Below are 26,365 nucleotides of genomic sequence, written 5' to 3' on the forward strand. Positions count from 1 at the left end.
GGATAGTGTCGTAAACCGTCAACCTTCCAGAATGGGGTGAAAATCGCAGCCATATTGTGTCAGGGAGAAATCCAAACCATTCAAATTGGAACGATGGTATATTATCCATTAAAATAAATAATAAAAAGCATGTGATATCAGAAATGGTGTAATATTATTATTGTCAACCTAATATATAGTAATTTATACCATGGCATGGTTGAATGCTCATTTCTGAGTGGCTTGAATGGCATTTTAAAGCGTGATTTTATTTCCCTTTATAAACTGGGTGGTTCGAGCCCTGAATGCTGATTGGCTGACAGCCGTGGTTACAACGGGCATGACAAAACACTTTTTTTTTATTTTTACAGTTCTAATTACATTGATAACCAGTTTATAATAGCAATAATAGCACTTCGGGGGGTTTGTGATATATGGCCAATATACCACGGCTAAGGGCTGTATCCAGGCTTCAAACAAACGCATTTCTAAAGACAATGAACAATGTGGAAGGTACTGTATTTTCCACGACGCGCTAGTGGAGTGGAAATAACCTTCCACGGAGTTGCATTGTCCCTTTTATACCACGGCTATAATTTAACACATTTGCTGCTAGAAATGTGTTTTGTTTGTCTTCAGAAATGTGTTTTGTTCTTTAAATAATGGAATCATTGCTCTATAACAGGCTGGCCAGTTAGCTAAAACACATACAGTACAGATAAATGATTTACATTCATTATTTTATTCTCCCACAATATCTTATCACAGCACTGGGAAAACCATAGTTGCTCAACTCCCTGACCAACATGGCTGACCTTTTAGACAACTATATATAAGGATCCCCCCCCCCTCCTCCTCCTCCTTTATCCCTTCTAGTATTCTAACTTTATGGTCCAGAGCCACCTTGAAAATGTCCGTCTGTGTTGCTGCTTGTTCGGGACGGGGGATTTCGCCTGGAAATAATACACATTTCCCCTTGAAGAAGACAAGCCACATATTCTAACAACCTAGAGGTCCAAATATCCTCAGGAGGAGTGTTGGGAGTTGGTTATATTGAAGCTGGCGTTTACAACCACTGTTCTTCCGTTGTGATGTCGGGTCCCGGCTCTCAGAGAAACGTGTCCAGCATTAAAATCCGCCTGACAGGTAAAAAACTAATAACGGTAGATAACTAAAACGTTTTACGGTTCATTTGAGTGTTGTTTTTTTTTGGGGGGGGGGGGGATTAAAAACGGATAAAATCCGCTGGACAGACCTGTCATGGCGATAACTACATCCGGTTCTTCTATTTACTAACATCTTAACGTCTAATATAGGTAACGTTAACTAGTACTAGTTAGTTAAAACAAATAATAATAACTCAACAACCAAACGGACGAGGATAACTAGTTCGTGGATATTTAACTAGTACATTTTAGATTTGATATTCGCCTGTTTTAACAAGCTAGTTAGTGTCTTGTCATGTCCAAGGTGTTTTTACTAGGTTAACTAACGGGAATAGTTAGTTAGTTAGTTAGTTAGTTAGTTTAGTTAGGTTAGCCATGATCTGAATGCTAATCCGACGGGACAAACAACAACTGTTTAGTCGACTATCTGACACGGTGGCCTAACCAGACCTAAACATTTAGTCATTTCTAGACAAACCAGGAGTTATTCCTGCTAACTACCTTCCCCTCTATAACTGACCTGCTCTCTCTACATTACCTACATATCTAACCAGCTAGCGTTTACAGATGTAGCTAGCTAGCTAACTACCTTCCCCTCTATAACTGACCTGCTCTCTCTACATTACCTACATATCTAACCTGGCTAACCAGCTAGCGTTTACAGATGTAGCTAGCTAGCTAACTACCTTCCCCTCTATAACTGACCTGCTCTCTCTACATTACCTACATATCTAACCTGGCTAACCAGCTAGCGTTTACAGATGTAGCTAACTACCTTCCCCTCTATAACTGACCTGCTCTCTCTACTTTACCTACATATCTAACCAGCTAGCGTTTACAGATGTAGCTAGCTAGCTAACTACCTTCCTCTCTACATTACCTACATATCTAACCTGGCTAACCAGCTAGCGTTTACAGATGTAGCTAGCTAGCTAACTACCTTCCCCTCTATAACTGACCTGCTCTCTCTACATTACCTACATATCTAACCTGGCTAACCAGCTAGCGTTTACAGATGTAGCTAGCTAGCTAACTACCTTCCCCTCTATAACTGACCTGCTCTCTCTACATTACCTACATATCTAACCTGGCTAACCAGCTAGCGTTTACAGATGTAGCTAGCTAGCTAACTGATCTCAAAAGCACCTAGTTGGCAGGGTTTCTACAGCAAATTAAGCCTCTAAACTAAGTTGACTAGTGTATACTCAGTAACGTTGGCTAGCACCTAGATAGTTTGTCCATAGTTGGTTAGTTAGTAGGTTGGCACACCATACACACTGTAGCTGTGTGAACCAGTGGACGAGGCTCAGTCCAGACTGCAGTAAGACATCACTCACCTCCATCTGAATAGAGGACCAGCCAGTCTGAATAGAGGCCCAGCCAGTCTGAATAGAGGACCAGCCAGGCTGCATGGCTGCCGTTAACTACCACATGAATAGAGGCCCAGCCAGTCTGCATAGCTACCGTTAACTACTACATGAATAGAGGCCCAGCCAGTCTGAATAGAGGCCCAGCCAGTCTGAATAGAGGCCTGGCCAGTCTGCATAGCTGCCGTTAACTACTACATGAATAGAGACCTGGCCAGTCTGCATAGCTACCGTTAACTACTACACGAATAGAGGCCCAGCCAGTCTGAATAGAGGCCCAGCCATTCTGCATAGCTACTGTTAACTACTACACGAATAGAGACCCAGCCAGTCTGCATGGCTACCGTTAACTACTACACGAATAGAGGCCCAGCCAGTCTACTACACGAATAGAGGCCCAGCCAGTCTGAATAGAGGCCCGGCCAGTCTGCATGGCTGCCGTTAACTACTACATGAATGGAGACCCAGCCAGTCTGCATGGCTGCTGTTAACTACTACATGAATAGAGGCCCAGCCAGTCTGCATGGCTACCGTTAACTACTACATGAATAGAGGCCCAGCCAGTCTGCATGGCTACCGTTAACTACTACATGAATAGAGGCCCAGCCAGTCTGCATGGCTGCCGTTAACTACTACATGAATAGAGGCCCAGCCAGTCTACTACATGAATAGAGGCCCAGCCAGTCTGAATAGAGACCCGGCCAGTCTGCATGGCTACCGTTAACTACTACATGAATAGAGGCCCAGCCAGTCTGAATAGAGGCCCAGCCAGTCTGCATGGCTACCGTTAACTACTACATGAATAGAGACCCGGCCAGTCTGAATAGAGGCCCAGCCAGCCTGCATGGCTACCGTTAACTACTACATGAATAGAGGCCCAGCCAGTCTGAATAGAGGCCCAGCCAGTCTACTACACAAATAGAGGCCCAGCCAGTCTGCATGGCTACCGTTAACTACTACATGAATAGAGCCCAGCCAGTCTGCATGGCTGCCGTTAACTACTACATGAATAGAGGCCCAGCCAGTCTGAATAGAGGCCCAGCCAGTCTGAATAGAGGCCTGGCCAGTCTGCATAGCTGCCGTTAACTACTACATGAATAGAGGCCTGGCCAGTCTGCATAGCTACCGTTAACTACTACACGAATAGAGGCCCAGCCAGTCTGAATAGAGGCCCAGCCAGTCTGCATAGCTACTGTTAACTACTACACGAATAGAGGCCCAGCCAGTCTACTACACAAATAGAGGCCCAGCCAGTCTGAATAGAGGCCCGGCCAGTCTGCATGGCTGCCGTTAACTACTACATGAATGGAGACCCAGCCAGTCTGCATAGCTACCGTTAACTACTACACGAATAGAGGCCCAGCCAGTCTGAATAGAGGCCCAGCCAGTCTGCATAGCTACTGTTAACTACTACACGAATAGAGGCCCAGCCAGTCTACTACACAAATAGAGGCCCAGCCAGTCTGAATAGAGGCCCGGCCAGTCTGCATGGCTGCCGTTAACTACTACATGAATGGAGACCCAGCCAGTCTGCATGGCTACCGTTAACTACTACATGAATAGAGGCCCAGCCAGTCTGCATGGCTGCCGTTAACTACTACATGAATAGAGGACCAGCCAGTCTACTACATGAATAGAGGCCCAGCCAGTCTGAATAGAGGCCCAGCCAGTCTGCATGGCTACCGTTAACTACTACATGAATAGAGCGCCAGCCAGTCTGAATAGAGAGTCCCAGCCAGTCTGAATAGAGGCCCGGCCAGTCTGAATAGAGAGGCCCAGCCAGTCTGAATAGAGGCCCGGCCAGTCTGCATGGCTACCGTTAACTACTACAGTAACAGCCATTGTTCCAGCTGTGTGTGTTAAAATAAAACAGCCTACACCTGTTGTTTATTGAAGCATAACAGTGAAATGCTTACTTAAGGGCCCTTTACCCACAATGCAGAGAGAGAAGAAATATCAAAATAGTAACACAAGGAATCAATACACAATGTTGTCAGGATAACTTGGCCAGAGAGCAAGAGACCGTTTAATACTCTCAATGAGCCCAGGTCACCACAGACACACACTGAAATACGCTACACACGTACGCAGGATAGATGCTGAGAGAAGCTGTGGGGAGGAGGAGAGAGAGGGAGAGAGAGAGAAGCTGTGGGGAGGAGGAGAGAGAGAGGGAGAGAAGCTGTGGGGAGGAGGAGAGAGAGAGAGAGAGAGAGAGAGAGAGAAAGAGAGAGGGAGAGAAGCTGTGGGAGGAGGAGGAAGAGGAGGGAGAGAAGCTGTGGGGGAGGAGAGAGAGAGAGAGAGAGAGAGAGAGAGAGAGAGAGGCTGTGGGAGGAGGAGAGAGAGAGGCTGTGGGAGGAGGAGAGAGAGAGGCTGTGGGAGGAGGAGAGAGAGAGGCTGTGGGAGGAGGAGAGAGAGAGAGAGAGGCTGTGGGAGGAGGAGAGAGAGAGAGAGAGGCTGTGGGAGGAGGAGAGAGAGAGAGAGAGGCTGTGGGAGGAGGAGAGAGAGAGAGAGGCTGTGGGAGGAGAGAGAGAGAGAGAGAGGCTGTGGGAGGAGGAGAGAGAGAGAGAGAGGCTGTGGGAGGAGGAGAGAGAGTGAGAGAGGCTGTGGGAGGAGGAGAGAGAGAGAGAGAGAGAGAAAGAGAGAGGGAGAGAAGCTGTGGGAGGAGGAGGAGGAGGAGGGAGAGAAGCTGTGGGGAGGAGGAGAGAGAGAGAGAGAGAGAGAGAGAGAGAGAGAGAGGGAGAGAAGCTGTGGGAGGAGGAGGAGGAGGAGGGAGAGAAGCTGTGGGGAGGAGGAGAGAGAGAGAGAGAGAGAGAGAGAGAAAGAGAGAGGGAGAGAAGCTGTGGGAGGAGGAGGAGGAGGAGGGAGAGAAGCTGTGGGGAGGAGGAGAGAGAGAGAGAGAGAGAGAGAGAGAGAAAGAGAGAGGGAGAGAAGCTGTGGGAGGAGGAGGAGGAGGAGGGAGAGAAGCTGTGGGGAGGAGGAGAGAGAGAGAGAGAGAGAGAGAGAGAGGCTGTGGGAGGAGGAGAGAGAGAGAGAGGCTGTGGGAGGAGGAGAGAGAGAGAGAGGCTGTGGGAGGAGGAGAGAGAGAGAGAGGCTGTGGGAGGAGGAGAGAGAGAGAGAGAGGCTGTGGGAGGAGGAGAGAGAGAGAGAGATGCTGTGGGAGGAGGAGAGAGAGAGAGGCTGTGGGAGGAGGAGAGAGAGAGAGAGGCTGTGGGAGGAGGAGAGAGAGAGAGAGGCTGTGGGAGGAGGAGAGAGAGAGAGAGGCTGTGGGAGGAGGAGAGAGAGAGAGAGAGAGGCTGTGGGAGGAGGAGAGAGAGAGAGAGAAGCTGTGGGAGGAGGAGAGAGAGAGAGAGAAGCTGTGGGAGGAGGAGAGAGAGAGAGAGGCTGTGGGAGGAGGAGAGAGAGAGAGAGGCTGTGGGAGGAGGAGAGAGAGAGAGAGGCTGTGGTAGGAGGAGGGAGAGAGAGAGAGGCTGTGGGAGGAGGAGAGAGAGAGAGAGAGGCTGTGGGGAGGAGGAGAGAGAGAGAAGCTGTGGGGAGGAGGAGAGAGAGAGGGAGAGAAGCTGTGGGGAGGAGGAGGGAGAGAAGCTGTGGGGAGGAGGAGAGAGAGAGGGAGAGAAGCTGTGGGGAGGAGGAGAGAGAGAGGGAGAGAAGCTGTGGGGAGAAAAGGGGAAGGAGAGAGAGAGAGAAGCTGTGGGGAGGAGGAGAGAGAGAGAGAGAGAGAGAGGCTGTGGGAGGAGGAGAGAGAGAAGCTGTGGGGAGGAGGAGAGAGAGAGAGAGAGAGAGGCTGTGGGAGGAGGAGAGAGAGAAGCTGTGGGGAGGAGGAGAGAGAGAGAGAGAGAGAGAGGCTGTGGGAGGAGGAGAGAGAGAAGCTGTGGGGAGGAGAGAGAGAGAGAAGCTGTGGGGAGGAGGAGGAGGAGAGCGAGAGAAGCTGTGGGGAGGAGGAGGAGGAGAGAGAGAGAAGCTGTGGGGAGGAGGAGGAGGAGAGAGAAGCTGTGGGAGGAGGAGAGAGAGAGAAGCTGTGGGAGGAGGGAGAGAGAGAGAAGCTGTGGGGAGGAGGAGAGAGAGAGGGAGAGAAGCTGTGGGGAGGAGGAGAGAGAGAGAGGGAGAGAAGCTGTGGGGAGGAGAGAGAGAGGGAGAGGAGCTGTGGGAGGAGGAGAGAGAGAGGGAGAGAAGCTGTGGCAGGAGGAGAGAGAGAGAGAGAAGCTGTGGGGAGGAGGAGAGAGAGAGAGAGAAGCTGTGGGGAGGAGGAGAGAGAAAGGGAGAGAAGCTGTGGGGAGGAGGAGAGAGAGAGAGAGAAGCTGTGGGGAGGAGGAGAGAGAGGGAGAGAAGCTGTGGGGAGGAGGAGAGAGAGAGAGAGAGAGAAGCTGTGGGGAGGAGGAGAGAGAGAGAGAGAAGCTGTGGGGAGGAGGAGAGAGAGAGAGAGAAGCTGTGGGGAGGAGGAGAGAGAGAGAGGGAGAGAAGCTGTGGGGAGGAGGAGAGAGAGAGAGAGAGAGAGAAGCTGTGGGGAGGAAGAGAGAGAGAGAGAAGCTGTGGGGAGGAGGAGAGAGAGAGAGAGAAGCTGTGGGGAGGAGGAGAGAGAGAGAGAAGCTGTGGGGAGGAGGAGAGAGAGAGAGAGAAGCTGTGGGGAGGAGAGAGAGAGAGAGAGAGAGAGAGAGAGAGAATCTGTGGGGAGGAGGAGAGAGAGAGAGAGAGAGAGAGAATCTGTGGGGAGGAGGAGAGAGAGAGAGAGAGAAGCTGTGGGGAGGAGGAGAGAGAGAGAGAAGCTGTGGGGAGGAGGAGGAGAGAGAGAGGCTGTGGGAGGAGGAGAGAGAGAGAGAAGCTGTGGGAGGAGGAGAGAGAGAGAGAGGCTGTGGGAGGAGGAGAGAGAGAGAGAGGCTGTGGGAGGAGGAGAGAGAGAGAGAGGCTGTGGGAGGAGGAGAGAGAGAGGCTGTGTTAGGAGGAGAGAGAGGCTGTGTTAGGGGAGAGAGAGAGAGAGGCTGTGGGAGGAGGAGAGAGAGAGAGAGAGGCTGTGGGAGGAGGAGAGAGAGAGAGAGAGAGAGAGAAGCTGTGGGGAGGAGGAGAGAGAGAAGCTGTGGGGAGGAGAGAGAGAGAGAAGCTGTGGGGAGGAGGAGGAGGAGAGCGAGAGAAGCTGTGGGGAGGAGGAGGAGGAGAGAGAGAGAAGCTGTGGGGAGGAGAGAGAGAGAGAGAGGCTGTGGGAGGAGGAGAGAGAGAGAGAGAGAGAGAAGCTGTGGGGAGGAGGAGAGAGAGAAGCTGTGGGGAGGAGAGAGAGAGAGAAGCTGTGGGGAGGAGAGAGAGAGAGAAGCTGTGGGGAGGAGGAGGAGGAGAGCGAGAGAAGCTGTGGGGAGGAGGAGAGAGAGAGAAGCTGTGGGGAGGAGAGAGAGAGAGAGGCTGTGGGAGAGAAAGGGAGGGAGATGAAGAGGGAAGCTGTGGGGAGGAGGAGGAGAGAGAGAAGCTGTGGGAGGAGGAGAGAGAGAGAGAGGCTGTGGGAGGAGGAGAGAGAGAGAGGCTGTGGGAGGAGGAGAGAGAGAGAGAGGCTGTGGGAGGAGGAGAGAGAGAGAGAGGCTGTGGGAGGAGGAGAGAGAGGCTGTGTTAGGAGGAGAGAGAGAGAGAGAGGCTGTGGGAGGAGGAGAGAGAGAGAGAGAGAGAAGCTGTGGGGAGGAGGAGAGAGAGAAGCTGTGGGGAGGAGAGAGAGAGAGAAGCTGTGGGGAGGAGGAGGAGGAGAGCGAGAGAAGCTGTGGGGAGGAGGAGGAGGAGAGAGAGAGAAGCTGTGGGGAGGAGGAGAGAGAGAGAAGCTGTGGGGAGGAGAGAGAGAGAGAGAGGCTGTGGGAGGAGGAGAGAGAGAGAGAGAGAAGCTGTGGGGAGGGAGAGAGAGAGAAGCTGTGGGGAGGAGGAGAGAGAGAGAAGCTGTGGGGAGGAGGAGGAGAGAGAGAAGCTGTGGGGAGGAGGAGGAGAGAGAGAAGCTGTGGGGAGGAGGAGGAGAGAGAGAGAAGCTGTGGGGAGGAGGAGAGAGAGAGAAGCTGTGGGGAGGAGGAGAGAGAGAGAAGCTGTGGGGAGGAGAGAGAGAGAGAAGCTGTGGGGAGGAGGAGAGAGAGAGAGGCTGTGGGAGAGAAAGGGAGGGAGATGAAGCTGTGGGGAGGTGAAGAGACATCCGTTGATTGGCTTACAGCAGCCTAATCACTGATCTGATTGGCTGTCAGGCTGTCTGTAGTGACATCTGTTTGGTTGACTGACTGTCTGTTCTGTGTTTCTAGTCTTATGTGCCAAGAACCTCACAAAGAAAGACTTCTTCCGTAAGTATCTCTGATCCCTCCTCTCTCTGTCTACATCTCTCCTTCTGTTAGTATCTCTGATCCCTCCTCTCTCTCTATCTACATCTCTCCTCTCCTTCTGTTAGTATCTCTGATCCCTCCTCTCTCTCTGTCTTCATTCCTCTCCTTCTGTTAGTATCTCTGATCCCTCCTCTCTCTCTGTCTACATCTCTCCTCTCCTTCTGTTAGTATCTCTGATCCCTCCTCTCTCTCTGTCTACATCTCTCCTTCTGTTAGTATCTCTGATCCCTCCTCTCTCTCTGTCTTCATCTTCTCTCCTTCTGTTAGTATCTCTGATCCCTCCTCTCTCTCTGTCTACATTTCTCTCCTTCTGTTAGTATCTCTGATCCCTCCTCTCTCTCTATCTACATCTCTCCTCTCCTTCTGTTAGTATCTCTGATCCCTCCTCTCTCTCTGTCTACATCTCTCCTCTCCTTCTGTTAGTATCTCTGATCCCTCCTCTCTCTCTGTCTTCATCTCTCCTTCTGTTAGTATCTCTGATCCCTCCTCTCTCTCTGTCTACATCTCTCCTTCTGTTAGTATCTCTGATCCCTCCTCTCTCTCTGTCTTCATCTCTCCTTCTGTTAGTATCTCTGATCCCTCCTCTCTCTCTGTCTACATCTCTCCTCTCCTTCTGTTAGTATCTCTGATCCCTCCTCTCTCTCTGTCTTCATCTCTCCTTCTGTTAGTATCTCTGATCCCTCCTCTCTCTCTGTCTACATCTCTCCTCTCCTTCTGTTAGTATCTCTGATCCCTCCTCTCTCTCTGTCTACATCCTCTCCTTCTGTTAGTATCTCTGATCCCTCCTCTCTCTCTGTCTACATCTCTCCTCTCCTTCTGTTAGTATCTCTGATCCCTCCTCTCTCTCTGTCTACATCTCTCCTTCTGTTAGTATCTCTGATCCCTCCTCTCTCTCTGTCTTCATCTCTCTCTCCTTCTGTTAGTATCTCTGATCCCTCCTCTCTCTCTGTCTACATCTCTCCTTCTGTTAGTATCTCTGATCCCTCCTCTCTCTCTGTCTACATCTCTCCTCTCCTTCTGTTAGTATCTCTGATCCCTCCTCTCTCTCTGTCTACATCTCTCCTCTCCTTCTGTTAGTATCTCTGATCCCTCCTCTCTCTCTGTCTACATCTCTCCTTCTGTTAGTATCTCTGATCCCTCCTCTCTCTCTGTCTACATCTCTCCTTCTGTTAGTATCTCTGATCCCTCCTCTCTCTCTGTCTACATCTCTCTCTCCTTCTGTTAGTATCTCTGATCCCTCCTCTCTCTCTGTCTACATCTCTCCTCTCCTTCTGTTAGTATCTCTGATCCCTCCTCTCTCTCTGTCTACATCTCTCCTTCTGTTAGTATCTCTGATCCCTCCTCTCTCTCTGTCTTCATTCTCTCCTTCTGTTAGTATCTCTGATCCCTCCTCTCTCTCTGTCTACATCTCTCCTCTCCTTCTGTTAGTATCTCTGATCCCTCCCTCTCTCTGTCTACATCTCTCCTCTCCTTCTGTTAGTATCTCTGATCCCTCCTCTCTCTCTGTCTTCATCTCTCCTCTCCTTCTGTTAGTATCTCTGATCCCTCCTCTCTCTCTGTCTACATCTCTCCTTCTGTTAGTATCTCTGATCCCTCCTCTCTCTCTGTCTTCATCTCTCCTTCTGTTAGTATCTCTGATCCCTCCTCTCTCTCTGTCTACATCTCTCCTCTCCTTCTGTTAGTATCTCTGATCCCTCCTCTCTCTCTGTCTACATCTCTCCTCTCCTTCTGTTAGTATCTCTGATCCCTCCTCTCTCTCTGTCTACATCTCTCCTCTCCTTCTGTTAGTATCTCTGATCCCTCCTCTCTCTCTGTCTTCATCTCTCCTCTCCTTCTGTTAGTATCTCTGATCCCTCCTCTCTCTCTGTCTTCATCTCTCCTCTCCTTCTGTTAGTATCTCTGATCCCTCCTCTCTCTCTGTCTACATCTCTCCTCTCCTTCTGTTAGTATCTCTGATCCCTCCTCTCTCTGTCTACATCTCTCCTCTCCTTCTGTTAGTATCTCTGATCCCTCCTCTCTCTCTGTCTACATCTCTCCTCTCCTTCTGTTAGTATCTCTGATCCCTCCTCTCTCTCTGTCTACATCTCTCCTTCTGTTAGTATCTCTGATCCCTCCTCTCTCTCTGTCTACATCTCTCCTCTCCTTCTGTTAGTATCTCTGATCCCTCCTCTCTCTCTGTCTACATCTCTCCTCTCCTTCTGTTAGTATCTCTGATCCCTCCTCTCTCTCTGTCTTCATCTCTCCTTCTGTTAGTATCTCTGATCCCTCCTCTCTCTCTGTCTTCATCTCTCCTTCTGTTAGTATCTCTGATCCCTCCTCTCTCTCTGTCTACATCTCTCCTCTCCTTCTGTTAGTATCTCTGATCCCTCCTCTCTCTCTGTCTACATCTTCTCTCCTTCTGTTAGTATCTCTGATCCCTCCTCTCTCTCTGTCTACATCTCTCCTCTCCTTCTGTTAGTATCTCTGATCCCTCCTCTCTCTCTGTCTTCATCTCTCCTTCTGTTAGTATCTCTGATCCCTCCTCTCTCTCTGTCTACATCTCTCTCTCCTTCTGTTAGTATCTCTGATCCCTCCTCTCTCTCTGTCTACATCTCTCCTTCTGTTAGTATCTCTGATCCCTCCTCTCTCTCTGTCTACATCTCTCCTCTCCTTCTGTTAGTATCTCTGATCCCTCCTCTCTCTCTGTCTACATCTCTCCTTCTGTTAGTATCTCTGATCCCTCCTCTCTCTCTGTCTACATCTCTCCTCTCCTTCTGTTAGTATCTCTGATCCCTCCTCTCTCTCTGTCTACATCTCTCCTCTCCTTCTGTTAGTATCTCTGATCCCTCCTCTCTCTCTGTCTACATCTCTCCTTCTGTTAGTATCTCTGATCCCTCCTCTCTCTCTGTCTACATCTCTCCTCTCCTTCTGTTAGTATCTCTGATCCCTCCTCTCTCTCTGTCTACATCTCTCCTCTCCTTCTGTTAGTATCTCTGATCCCTCCTCTCTCTCTGTCTACATCTCTCCTTCTGTTAGTATCTCTGATCCCTCCTCTCTCTCTGTCTACATCTCTCCTTCTGTTAGTATCTCTGATCCCTCCTCTCTCTCTGTCTACATCTCTCCTTCTGTTAGTATCTCTGATCCCTCCTCTCTCTCTGTCTACATCTCTCCTCTCCTTCTGTTAGTATCTCTGATCCCTCCTCTCTCTCTGTCTACATCTCTCCTTCTGTTAGTATCTCTGATCCCTCCTCTCTCTCTGTCTTCATCTCTCCTCTCCTTCTGTTAGTATCTCTGATCCCTCCTCTCTCTCTGTCTACATCTCTCCTCTCCTTCTGTTAGTATCTCTGATCCCTCCTCTCTCTCTGTCTACATCTCCTCTCCTTCTGTTAGTATCTCTGATCCCTCCTCTCTCTCTGTCTACATCTCTCCTCTCCTTCTGTTAGTATCTCTGATCCCTCCTCTCTCTCTGTCTTCATCTCTCCTTCTGTTAGTATCTCTGATCCCTCCTCTCTCTCTGTCTACATCTCTCTCTCCTTCTGTTAGTATCTCTGATCCCTCCTCTCTCTCTGTCTACATCTCTCCTCTCCTTCTGTTAGTATCTCTGATCCCTCCTCTCTCTCTGTCTACATCTCTCCTTCTGTTAGTATCTCTGATCCCTCCTCTCTCTCTGTCTACATCTCTCCTCTCCTTCTGTTAGTATCTCTGATCCCTCCTCTCTCTCTGTCTACATCTCTCCTCTCCTTCTGTTAGTATCTCTGATCCCTCCTCTCTCTCTGTCTACATCTCTCCTTCTGTTAGTATCTCTGATCCCTCCTCTCTCTCTGTCTACATCTCTCCTCTCCTTCTGTTAGTATCTCTGATCCCTCCTCTCTCTCTGTCTTCATCTCTCCTTCTGTTAGTATCTCTGATCCCTCCTCTCTCTCTGTCTACATCTCTCCTCTCCTTCTGTTAGTATCTCTGATCCCTCCTCTCTCTCTGTCTACATCTCTCCTCTCCTTCTGTTAGTATCTCTGATCCCTCCTCTCTCTCTGTCTTCATCTCTCCTTCTGTTAGTATCTCTGATCCCTCCTCTCTCTCTGTCTACATCTCTCCTCTCCTTCTGTTAGTATCTCTGATCCCTCCTCTCTCTCTGTCTACATCTCTCCTCTCCTTCTGTTAGTATCTCTGATCCCTCCTCTCTCTCTGTCTACATCTCTCCTTCTGTTAGTATCTCTGATCCCTCCTCTCTCTCTGTCTACATCTCTCCTCTCCTTCTGTTAGTATCTCTGATCCCTCCTCTCTCTCTGTCTACATCTCTCCTCTCCTTCTGTTAGTATCTCTGATCCCTCCTCTCTCTCTGTCTACATCTCTCCTCTCCTTCTGTTAGTATCTCTGATCCCTCCTCTCTCTCTGTCTTCATCTCTCTTTCACATTCTACTGTGTGTGTGTGTGTGTGTGTGTGTGTGTGTGTTTGCGCGTGTGCGTGCGTGCGTGTGTGTGTGTGTGTGTGTGTGTGTGTGTAGGGTTGCCGGACCCATTTGCGAAGGTAGTGGTGGACGGATCAGGCCAGTGTCATTCTACAGACACAGTGAAGAGCACTCTAGACCCCAAATGGAACCAACACTATGACCTGTGAGTAAACGCCCTGAAACGCCCTGAAACGCCCTGAAACGCCCTGAAATACACTCTGAAACACTCTGAAACACCCTGAAACCCCCTGAAACCCTCTGAAACACTCTGAAACACTCTGAAACCCCCTGAAACCCTCTGAAACCCCCTGAAACCCCCTGAAACACTCTGAAACACTCTGAAACACTCTGAAACACTCTGAAACACTCTGAAACACTCTGAAACCCCCTGAAACACTCTGAAACCCTCTGAAACACTCTGAAACACTCTGAAACCCCTGAAACACTCTGAAACACTCTGAAACCCCTGAAACACCCTGAAACCCCTGAAACACTCTGAAACCCCCTGAAACACTCTGAAACCCCTGAAACACCCTGAAACCCTCTGAAACCCTCTGAAACCCCCTGAAACCCCTGAAACCCCCTGAAACACTCTGAAACCCCTGAAACACCCTGAAACCCCTGAAACACTCTGAAACCCCTGAAACACTCTGAAACCCCTGAAACACCCTGAAACCCTCTGAAACCCTCTGAAACCCCCTGAAACCCCCTGAAACCCCCTGAAACCCTCTGAAACCCCTGAAACCCCTGAAACCCCTGAAACACTCTGAAACCCCTGAAACACTCTGAAACCCCTGAAACCCCCTGAAACCCCTGAAACACTCTGAAACCCCTGAAACACTCTGAAACACTCTGAAACCCCTGAAACACCCTGAAACACCCTGAAACCCCCTGAAACACTCTGAAACACTCTGAAACCCCCTGAAACACTCTGAAACACTCTGAAACCCTCTGAAACACTCTGAAACACTCTGAAACCCCCTGAAACACTCTGAAACCCCCTGAAACCCTCTGAAACCCTCTGAAACACTCTGAAACACCCTGAAACCCTCTGAAACCCTCTGAAACACCCTGAAACACTCTGAAACACTCTGAAACCCCCTGAAACACTCTGCAACACTCTGAAACACTCTGAAACCCCCTGAAACCCTCTGAAACCCCCTGAAACACTCTGAAACACTCTGAAACACTCTGAAACACTCTGAAACCCCCTGAAACACCCTGAAACACTCTGAAACCCTCTGAAACACTCTGAAACACTCTGAAACCCTCTGAAACACTCTGAAACACTCTGAAACCCCCTGAAACACCCTGAAACCCCCTGAAACACTCTGAAACACTCTGAAACACTCTGAAACACCCTGAAACACCCTGAAACACTCTGAAACACTCTGAAACACTCTGAAACACCCTGAAACACTCTGAAACACTCTGAAACCCTCTGAAACACTCTGAAACCCCCTGAAACACTCTGAAACACTCTGAAACCCTCTGAAACACTCTGAAACACTCTGAAACCCTCTGAAACACTCTGAAACACTCTGAAACACTCTGAAACACCCTGAAACCCTCTGAAACACTCTGAAACCCCCTGAAACACTCTGAAACACCCTGAAACACTCTGAAACACCCTGAAACACTCTGAAACACTCTGAATCACTCTGAATCACTCTGAAACACTCTGAAACACTCTGAAACCCCCTGAAACACTCTGAAACACCCGGAAACCCTCTGAAACACCCGGAAACCCTCTGAAACCCTCTGAAACACTCTGAAACCCTCTGAAACACTCTGAAACACCCTGAAACACTCTGAAACCCTCTGAAACACTCTGAAACACCCTGAAACACTCTGAAACACTCTGAAACCCTCTGAAACACTCTGAAACCCCCTGAAACACTCTGAAACCCTCTGAAACCCCCTGAAACACCCTGAAACACTCTGAAACCCTCTGAAACACTCTGAAACCCCCTGAAACACTCTGAAACACTCTGAAACACTCTGAAACCCACAGAAACACTCTGAAACCCCCTGAAACACTCTGAAACCCCCTGAAACCCTCTGAAACCCTCTGAAACCCTCTGAAACCCTCTGAAACACTCTGAAACCCCCTGAAACACTCTGAAACACTCTGAAACACTCTGAAACCCACAGAAACACTCTGAAACCCCTGAAACCCCCTGAAACACTCTGAAACACTCTGAAACCCCCTGAAACCCTCTGAAACCCCTGAAACCCTCTGAAACCCCCTGAAACACTCTGAAACACTCTGAAAGACCCTGAAACCCTCTGAAACCCCCTGAAACCCTCTGAAACACCCTGAAACCCTCTGAAACACTCTGAAACCCCCTGAAACACTCTGAAACCCCCTGAAACACTCTGAAACACTCTGAAACCCCCTGAAACCCCCTGAAACCCTCTGAAACACTCTGAAACACCCTGAAACCCCCTGAAACCCCCTGAAACACTCTGAAATACACAGACAAATTCTTAAATACTTGAGTTTTCCTCCCAGATTGGAGAAATGATTTGTGGGTAGAGGTCGACCGATTAATCGGATTGGCCGATTTAATTTAGTGCCGATTTTCAAGATTTCAAATTTACAACAGTTATTGAAAGAATTATAATTACACTTCTCCTTTAATGCAACCGCTGTGTCAGATTTCAAAATGGCTTTACGGCGAAAGCACATTGTTCAATATTCTGAGTACAGAGATCAGCCATCAGAGCGAGCTATACAGATACCCGCTAAGGTCTGGAGTCAACTAAACTCAGTATTAATAAATCTTCCCTTACCTTTGCTGATCTTCGTCGGAATGCACTCCCAGGACTCCCACTTCCACAAGAAATGTTCGTTTTGTTCGATAAACTCCATAATTTATGTCCAAATACCTCCGTTTTGTTCGCGCGTTCAGATCACTATTCCAAAGGCGTAACGCGCGAGCGCAGAACCAGAGACGAAAAGTCAAAAAGTTCCATTTCCGTTCGTAGAAACATGTCAAACGATGTTTACAATCAATCCTTAGGGTCTTTTTTTTAACATAAATCTTCGATAATATTCCAACCGGACAATAGCGTATTCATTACAGAGGGAAAAGAAGGAACGGTGTGCCCGCGCAGTAAACGACTCATTGGTCCCAGGCTTGAGACAGCTCTTATTCTCTCCCCAGTAACAGTAGAAGCAGGAAACAAGGTTCTAGAGACTGTTGACATCGAGTGGAAGCCTTAGGAAGTGACATCACAGACACTGTAGTTTTGGAAAGGCAATCAGTTGAAAAAAACTACAAACCACTTCCTGGTTGGATTTTTTTCTCAGGGTTTTTGCCTGCCATATGAGTTCTGTTATACTCACAGACATCATTCAAACAGTTTTAGAAACTTTAGGGTGTTTTCTATCCGAATCTACTAATAATATGTATATCCTACCTTCTGGGCCCGAGTAGCAGGCAGTTTAATATGGGTATGTCATTCATCCGAATTTCCGAATACTGCCCTCTGTCACTAAAAAGTTAAATCATCACCCGTTTGTCGAAGTAGGCTGTGATTCGATGATAAATTAACAGGCACCGCATCGATTATATGCAACGCAGGACAAGCTAGTTAACCTGGTAATATCATCAACCATGTGTAGTTAACTAGTGATTATGTTAAGATCGATCGTTTTTTTTTATAAGATAAGTTTAATGCTAGCTAGCAACTTACCTTGGCTCCTTGCTGCGCTCGCGTAACAGGTAGTCAGCCTGCCACGCAGTCTCCTCGTGGAGTGGAATGTAATCGGCCGTAATCGGCGTCCAAAAAAGGGCCGATTACCGATTTCATTATGAAAGCTTGAAATCGGCCCTAAATTAATCGGCCATTCCGATTAATCGGTCGACCTTTAATCCTGACCTGTGTGTGCGTGCGGTGTGTGTGTGTGTGTGTGTGTGTGTGTGTGTGTGTGTGTGTGTGTGTGTGTGTGTGTGTGTGTAGGTACATAGGGAAGACAGACTCCATCACCATCAGTGTGTGGAACCAGAAGAAGATCCACAAGGGGGAAGCAGGGCGCCGGGTTCCTGGGCTGCATACGACTGTTGGCCTACACCATCAGCAGACTGAAGGACACGGGCTGTAAGAACACACACACACACACACACAAACAGAGCAGTACCTCCTCCTCCATACAGCTAGACTGACCATAACAGCTGAAACAGAGCAGTACCTCCTCCTCCATACAGCTAGACTGACCATAACAGCTGAAACAGAGCAGTACCTCCTCCTCCATACAGCTAGACTGACCATAACAGCTGAAACAGAGCAGTACCTCCTCCTCCATACAGCTAGACTGACCATAACAGCTGAAACAGAGCAGCACCTCCTCCTCCATACAGCTAGACTGACCATAACAGCTGAAACAGAGCAGTACCTCCTCCTCCATACAGCTAGACTGACCATAACAGCTGAAACAGAGCAGTACCTCCTCCTCCATACAGCTAGACTGACCATAACAGCTGAAACAGAGCAGTACCTCCTCCTCCATACAGCTAGACTGACCATAACAGCTGAAACAGAGCAGTACCTCCTCCTCCATACAGCTAGACTGACCATAACAGCTGAAACAGAGCAGTACCTCCTCCATACAGCTAGACTGACCATAACAGCTGAAACAGAGCAGTACCTCCTCCTCCATACAGCTAGACTGACCATAACAGCTGAAACAGAGCAGTACCTCCTCCTCCATACAGCTAGACTGACCATTCCAGCTGAAACAGAGCAGTACCTCCTCCTCCATACAGCTAGACTGACCATAACAGCTGAAACAGAGCAGTACCTCCTTCTCCATACAGCTAGACTGACCATAACAGCTGAAACAGAGCAGTACCTCCTCCTCCATACAGCTAGACTGACCATAACAGCTGAAACAGAGCAGTACCTCCTCCTCCATACAGCTAGACTGACCATAACAGCTGAAACAGAGCAGTACCTCCTCCTCCATACAGCTAGACTGACCATAACAGCTGAAACAGAGCAGTACCTTCTCCTCCATACAGCTAGACTGACCATAACAGCTGAAACAGAGCAGTACCTCCTCCATACAGCTAGACTGACCATAACAGCTGAAACAGAGCAGTACCTCCTCCTCCATACAGCTAGACTGACCATTCCAGCTGAAACAGAGCAGTACCTCCTCCTCCATACAGCTAGACTGACCATAACAGCTGAAACAGAGCAGTACCTCCTTCTCCATACAGCTAGACTGACCATAACAGCTGAAACAGAGCAGTACCTCCTCCTCCATACAGCTAGACTGACCATAACAGCTGAAACAGAGCAGTACCTCCTCCTCCATACAGCTAGACTGACCATAACAGCTGAAACAGAGCAGTACCTCCTCCTCCATACAGCTAGACTGACCATAACAGCTGAAACAGAGCAGTACCTCCTCCTCCATACAGCTAGACTGACCATAACAGCTGAAACAGAGCAGTACCTCCTCCTCCATACAGCTAGACTGACCATAACAGCTGAAACAGAGCAGTACCTCCTCCTCCATACAGCTAGACTGACCATAACAGCTGAAACAGAGCAGTACCTCCTCCATACAGCTAGACTGACCATAACAGCTGAAACAGAGCAGTACCTCCTCCTCCATACAGCTAGACTGACCATAACAGCTGAAACAGAGCAGTACCTCCTCCATACAGCTAGACTGACCATAACAGCTGAAACAGAGCAGTACCTCCTCCTCCATACAGCTAGACTGACCTTAACAGCTGAAACAGAGCAGTACCTCCTCCTCCATACAGCTAGACTGACCATAACAGCTGAAACAGAGCAGTACCTCCTCCATACAGCTAGACTGACCATAACAGCTGAAACAGAGCAGTACCTCCTCCTCCATACAGCTAGACTGACCATAACAGCTGAAACAGAGCCGTACCTCCTCCATACAGCTAGACTGACCATAACAGCTGAAACGGAGCAGTACCTCCTCCTCTATACAGCTAGACTGACCATAACAGCTGAAACAGAGCAGTACCTCCTCCTCCATACAGCTAGACTGACCATAACAGCTGAAACAGAGCAGTACCTCCTCCTCCATACAGCTAGACTGACCATAACAGCTGAAACAGAGCAGTACCTCCTCCTCCATACAGCTAGACTGACCATAACAGCTGAAACAGAGCAGTACCTCCTCCTCCATACAGCTAGACTGACCATAACAGCTGAAACAGAGCAGTACCTCCTCCTCCATACAGCTAGACTGACCATAACAGCTGAAACAGAGCAGTACCTCCTCCTCCATACAGCTAGACTGACCATAACAGCTGAAACAGAGCAGTACCTCCTCCATACAGCTAGACTGACCATAACAGCTGAAACAGAGCAGTACCTCCTCCTCCATACAGCTAGACTGGCCATAACAGCTGAAACAGAGCAGTACCTTGCTAGCTGCTTTGCCCTGGTACGTGAGGCATTTTGTGACGTTACAGCCTTATTCTAAAATTAATTAAATCGTTTTTTTTTCTACACACAATACCCCATAATGACGAAGCAAAAACAGGTTTTATAAATTTTTGCAAAAATTAAAAAAATGAAATATATCACATTTACGTAAGTATTCAGACCCTTTACTCAGTACTTTGTTGAATGACCTTTGGCAACAACAAGCACGGCACTTACACAAATTACTGACGATTGGCTGAGAGAAACTGATTATAAAAAGATTGTGGGGGGCTGTCTAGTTAGACTTCAGGGCTTTTGACATTATTGATCATAGTCTGTTGCTGGAAAAATGTGTGTGTTATGGCTTTACACTCCCTGCTATAATGGCTTTACACCCCCCTGCTATAATGGCTTTACACCCCCTGCTATAATGGCTTTACACCCCCTGCTATAACGGCTTTACACCCCCCTGCTATAATGGCTTTACACCCCCTGCTATAATGGCTTTACACCCCCTGCTATAATGGCTTTACACCCCCTGCTATAATGGCTTTACACCCCCTGCTATAACGGCTTTACACCCCCTGCTATAATGGCTTTACACCCCCTGCTATAACGGCTTTACACCCCCTGCTATAATGGCTTTACACCCCCTGCTATAACGGCTTTACACCCCCTGCTATAACGGCTTTACACCCCCTGCTATAACGGCTTTACACCCCCTGCTATAACGGCTTTACACCCCCCTGCTATAATGGCTTTACACCCCTGCTATAATGGCTTTACACCCCCTGCTATAATGGCTTTACACCCCCCTGCTATAATGGCTTTACACCCCCTGCTATAATGTGGATAAAGAGTTACCTGTATAACAGAACACAGAGGATGTTCTTTGTTGGAAGCCCTGACATCATAATCCAGGTTAAATCAGGAATTCCCCAGGGCAGCTGTCTAGGCCCCTTACTGATAGAATCAGGAATTCCCCAGGGCAGCTGTCTAGGCCCATTACTGGTAGAATCAGGAATTCCCCAGGGCAGCTGTCTAGGCCCCTTACTGGTAGAATCAGGAATTCCCCAGGGCAGCTGTCTAGGCCCCTTACTGGTAGAATCAGGAATTCCCCAGGGCAGCTGTCTAGGCCCCTTACTGGTAGAATCAGGAATTCCCCAGGGCAGCTGTCTAGGCCCCTTACTGATAGAATCAGGAATTCCTCAGGGCAGCTGTCTAGGCCCCTTACTGGTAGAATCAGGAATTCCCCAGGGCAGCTGTCTAGGCCCCTTACTGGTAGAATCAGGAATTCCCCAGGGCAGCTGTCTAGGCCCCTTACTGGTAGAATCAGGAATTCCCCAGGGCAGCTGTCTAGGCCCCTTACTGGTAGAATCAGGAATTCCCCAGGGCAGCTGTCTAGGCCCCTTACTGGTAGAATCAGGAATTCCCCAGGGCAGCTGTCTAGGCCCCTTACTGGTAGAATCAGGAATTCCTCAGGGCAGCTGTCTAGGCCCCTTACTGGTAGAATCAGGAATTCCCCAGGGCAGCTGTCTAGGCCCCTTACTGGTAGAATCAGGAATTCCCCAGGGCAGCTGTCTAGGCCCCTTACTGGTAGAATCAGGAATTCCCCAGGGCAGCTGTCTAGGCCCCTTACTGGTAGAATCAGGAATTCCCCAGGGCAGCTGTCTAGGCCCCTTACTGGTAGAATCAGGAATTCCCCAGGGCAGCTGTCTAGGCCCCTTACTGGTAGAATCAGGAATTCCCCAGGGCAGCTGTCTAGGCCCCTTACTGGTAGAATCAGGAATTCCCCAAGGCAGCTGTCTAGGCCCCTTACTGATAGAATCTGGAATTCCCCAGGGCAGCTGTCTAGGCCCCTTACTGATAATCAGGAATTCCCCAGTGCAGCTGTCTAGGCCCCTTACTGGTAGAATCAGGAAATCCCCAGGGCAGCTGTCTAGGCCCCTTACTGGCAGAATCAGGAATTCCCCAGGGCAGCTGTCTAGGCCCCTTACTGGTAGAATCAGGAATTCCCCAGGGCAGCTGTCTAGGCCCCTTACTGGTAGAATCAGGAATTCCCCAGGGCAGCTGTCGAGGCCCCTTACTGGTAGAATCAGGAATTCCCCAGGGCAGCTGTCTAGGCCCCTTACTGGTAGAATCAGGAATTCCCCAGGGCAGCTGTCTAGGCCCCTTACTGGTAGAATCAGGAATTCCCCAGGGCAGCTGTCTAGGCCCCTTACTGGTAGAATCAGGAATTCCCCAGGGCAGCTGTCTAGGCTCCTTACTGGTAGAATCAGGAATTCCCCAGGGCAGCTGTCTAGGCCCCTTACTGGTAGAATCAGGAATTCCCCAGGGCAGCTGTCTAGGCCCCTTACTGGTAGAATCAGGAATTCCCCAGGGCAGCTGTCTAGGCCCCTTACTGATAGAATCAGGAATTCCCCAGGGCAGCTGTCTAGGCCCCTTACTGATAGAATCAGGAATTCCCCAGGGCAGCTGTCTAGGCCCCTTACTGATAGAATCAGGAATTCCCCAGGGCAGCTGTCTAGGCCCCTTGCTGGTAGAATCAGGAATTCCCCAGGGCAGCTGTCTAGGCCCCTTACTGGTAGAATCAGGAATTCCTCAGGGCAGCTGTCTAGGCCCCTTACTGGTAGAATCAGGAATTCCTCAGGGCAGCTGTCTAGGCCCCTTGCTGGTAGAATCAGGAATTCCCCAGGGCAGCTGTCTAGGCCCCTTACTGGTAGAATCAGGAATTCCCCAGGGCAGCTGTCGAGGCTCCTTACTGGTAGAATCAGGAATTCCCCAGGGCAGCTGTCTAGGCCCCTTACTGGTAGAATCAGGAATTCCCCAGGGCAGCTGTCTAGGCCCCTTACTGGTAGAATCAGGAATTCCCCAGGGCAGCTGTCTAGGCTCCTTACTGGTAGAATCAGGAATTCCCCAGGGCAGCTGTCTAGGCCCCTTACTGGTAGAATCAGGAATTCCCCAGGGCAGCTGTCTAGGCCCCTTACTGGTAGAATCAGGAATTCCCCAGGGCAGCTGTCTAGGCCCCTTACTGGTAGAATCAGGAATTCCCCAGGGCAGCTGTCTAGGACCCTTACTGGTAGAATCAGGAATTCCCCAGGGCAGCTGTCTAGGCCCCTTACTTTTTCCAATCTTTACTAAAGCAGGTATGTCTATGTATGCAGATGACTCAACACTATACATGTCAGCTACTACAGCGACTGAAATGACTGCAACACTTAACAAAGAGCTGCAGTTAGTTTCAGAATGGGTGGCAAGGAATAAGCTAGTCCTAAATATTTCTAAAACTAAAAGCATTGTATTTGGGACAAATCATTCACTAAACCCTAAACCTCAACTAAATCTTGTAATAAATAATGTGAAAATTGAGCACGTTGAGGTGACTAAACTGCTTGGAGTAACCCTGGATTGTAAACTGTCCTGGTCAAAACATATTGATACAACAGTAGCTAAGATGGGGAGAAGTCTGTCCATAATAAAGCACTGCTCTGCCTTCTCTACAACACTATCAACAAGGCAGGTACCACAGGCCCTAGTTTCTACCTTCTTAACAACACTATCAACAAGGCAGGTCCTACAGGCCCTAGTTTCTACCTTCTTAACAACACTATCAACAAGGCAGGTCTTACAGGCCCTAGTTTCTACCTTCTTATTAACAACACTATCAACAAGGCAGGTCCTACAGGCCCTAGTTTCTACCTTATTAACAACACTATCAACAAGGCAGGTCCTACAGGCCCTAGTTTTGTCACACCTGGACTACTGTTCAGTCGTGTGGTCAGGTGCCACAAGGAGGGACTTAGGAAAATTGCCATTGGCTCGCACAGCTCAGGCTAGCACACAGCTCAGACACCCATCCATACCCCACAAGACATGCCACCAGAGGTCTGTTTAAACTACTGGCACACAGCTCAGACACCCATCCATACCCCACAAGACATGCCACCAGAGGTCTGTTTAAACTACTGGCACACAGCTCAGACACCCATCCATACCCCACAAGACATGCCACCAGAGGTCTGTTTAAACTACTGGCACACAGCTCAGACACCCATCCATACCCCACAAGACATGCCACCAGAGGTCTGTTTAAACTACTGGCACACAGCTCAGACGCCCATCCATACCCCACAAGACATGCCACCAGAGGTCTCTTCACAGTCCCCAAGTCCAGAACAGACTATGGGAGGAGCACAGTACTACATAGAGCCATGACTACATGAAACAATATTCCACATCAGGTAACTGATGCAGCAGGAGAATCAGATTTAAACAAAACAGAATAAAAATACAGCTTATGGAACAACAGGGACTGAGAAGAGAGACAGACACATGCATAAACACACACACAATAACATACGCACTACTATACAGATATGTGGTGGTAAAATATGTTGTGAAATGTACTGTAATGTTTTTAAAATTGTATAACTATGATCGAAAAAGGCAATCGCACGTCTGCGCTATCTTTGTTCAGGTGCATGGTTTCTCCTCTAAAATTGTATAAACTGCCTTAATTCTGCTGGAGGAAGAGTAGCTGCTGCCTTGGCAGGAACTAACGGGGATCCATAATAAACCCCAGGAAGAGTAGCTGCTGCCTTGGCAGGAACTAACGGGGATCCATAATAAACCCCAGGAAGAGTAGCTGCTGCCTTGGCAGGAACTAATGGGGATCCATAATAAACCCCAGGAAGAGTAGCTGCTGCCTTGGCAGGAACTAATGGGGATCCATAATAAACCCCAGGAAGAGTAGCTGCTGCCTTGGCAGGAACTAATGGGGATCCATAATAAACCCCAGGAAGAGTAGCTGCTGCCTTGGCAGGAACTAATGGGGATCCATAATAAACCCCAGGAAGAGTAGCTGCTGCCTTGGCAGGAACTAATGGGGATCCATAATAAACCCCAGGAAGAGTAGCTGCTGCCTTGGCAGGAACTAATGGGGATCCATAATAAACCCCAGGAAGAGCAGCTGCTGCCTTGGCAGGAACTAATGGGGATCCATAATAAACCCCAGGAAGAGTAGCTGCTGCCTTGGCAGGAACTAATGGGGATCCATAATAAACCCCAGGAAGAGTAGCTGCTGCCTTGGCAGGAACTAATGGGGATCCATAATAAACCCCAGGAAGAGTAGCTGCTGCCTTGGCAGGAACTAATGGGGATCCATAATAAACCCCAGGAAGAGTAGCTGCTGCCTTGGCAGGAACTAATGGGGATCCATAATAAACCCCAGGAAGAGTAGCTGCTGCCTTGGCAGGAACTAATGGGGATCCATAATAAACCCCAGGAAGAGTAGCTGCTGCCTTGGCAGGAACTAATGGGGATCCATAATAAACCCCAGGAAGAGTAGCTGCTGCCTTGGCAGGAACTAATGGGGATCCATAATAAACCCCAGGAAGAGTAGCTGCTGCCTTGGCAGGAACTAATGGGGATCCATAATAAACCCCAGGAAGAGTAGCTGCTGCCTTGGCAGGAACTAATGGGGATCCATAATAAACCCCAGGAAGAGTAGCTGCTGCCTTGGCAGGAACTAATGGGGATCCATAATAAACCCCAGGAAGAGCAGCTGCTGCCTTGGCAGGAACTAATGGGGATCCATAATAAACCCCAGGAAGAGTAGCTGCTGCCTTGGCAGGAACTAATGGGGATCCATAATAAACCCCAGGAAGAGTAGCTGCTGCCTTGGCAGGAACTAATGGGGATCCATAATAAACCCCAGGAAGAGTAGCTGCTGCCTTGGCAGGAACTAATGGGGATCCATAATAAACCCCAGGAAGAGTAGCTGCTGCCTTGGCAGGAACTAATGGGGATCCATAATAAACCCCAGGAAGAGTAGCTGCTGCCTTGGCAGGAACTAACGGGGATCCATAATAAACCCCAGGAAGAGTAGCTGCTGCCTTGGCAGGAACTAATGGGTATCCATAATAAACCCCAGGAAGAGTAGCTGCTGCCTGAGAAAATGGTCTGTGTAAATAAGTTATTTCTGTTTAGAATTTTTTATACAAATTTCAAAAAACCTGTTTTCGTTTTGCCATTATGTGGTATTGTGATGTCATTATGGGGTATTGTGATGTCATTATGGGGTATTGTGATGTCATTATGGGGTATTGTGATGGCATCATGGGGTATTGTGATGTCATGATGGTGTATTGTGTGTAGATTGATGAGGGAAATGCAGTATTTAATCCATTTTAGAATAAGGCTGTAATGTAACAACATTTGGGAAAGTGAAGGGGACTGACAAATATCAGTTTCATTAGGTACCAAAAACGCACACAGATACACTACAAACTCCTCTCTCTGGAGCACACAGATACACTACAAACTCCTCTCTCTCTGGAGCACACAGATACACTACAAACTCCTCTCTCTCTGGAGCACACAGATACACTACAAACTCCTCTCTCTGGAGCACACAGATACACTACAAACTCCTCTCTCTGGAGCACACAGATACACTACAAACTCCTCTCTCTGGAGCACACAGATACACTACAAACTCCTCTCTCTCTGGAGCACACAGATACACTACAAACTCCTCTCTCTCTGGAGCACACAGATACACTACAAACTCCTCTCTCTCTGGAGCACACAGATACACTACAAACTCCTCTCTCTGGAGCACACAGATACACTACAAACTCCTCTCTCTGGAGCACACAGATACACTACAAACTCCT

General features: G+C 48.8%; 1 pseudogene; it reads left to right on the plus strand.

Annotated features, from left to right (window-relative positions):
* The first annotated feature begins 830 nt into the window (after window positions 1-830).
* LOC123724022 (E3 ubiquitin-protein ligase SMURF1-like) overlaps window positions 831-26,365 on the plus strand; it is an 86,230-nt pseudogene continuing 60,695 nt past the window's right edge.

This window comes from Salmo salar, unplaced genomic scaffold (genome assembly GCF_905237065.1).
Source record: "Salmo salar unplaced genomic scaffold, Ssal_v3.1, whole genome shotgun sequence".
In the NCBI taxonomy this organism is placed as follows: domain Eukaryota; kingdom Metazoa; phylum Chordata; class Actinopteri; order Salmoniformes; family Salmonidae; genus Salmo; species Salmo salar.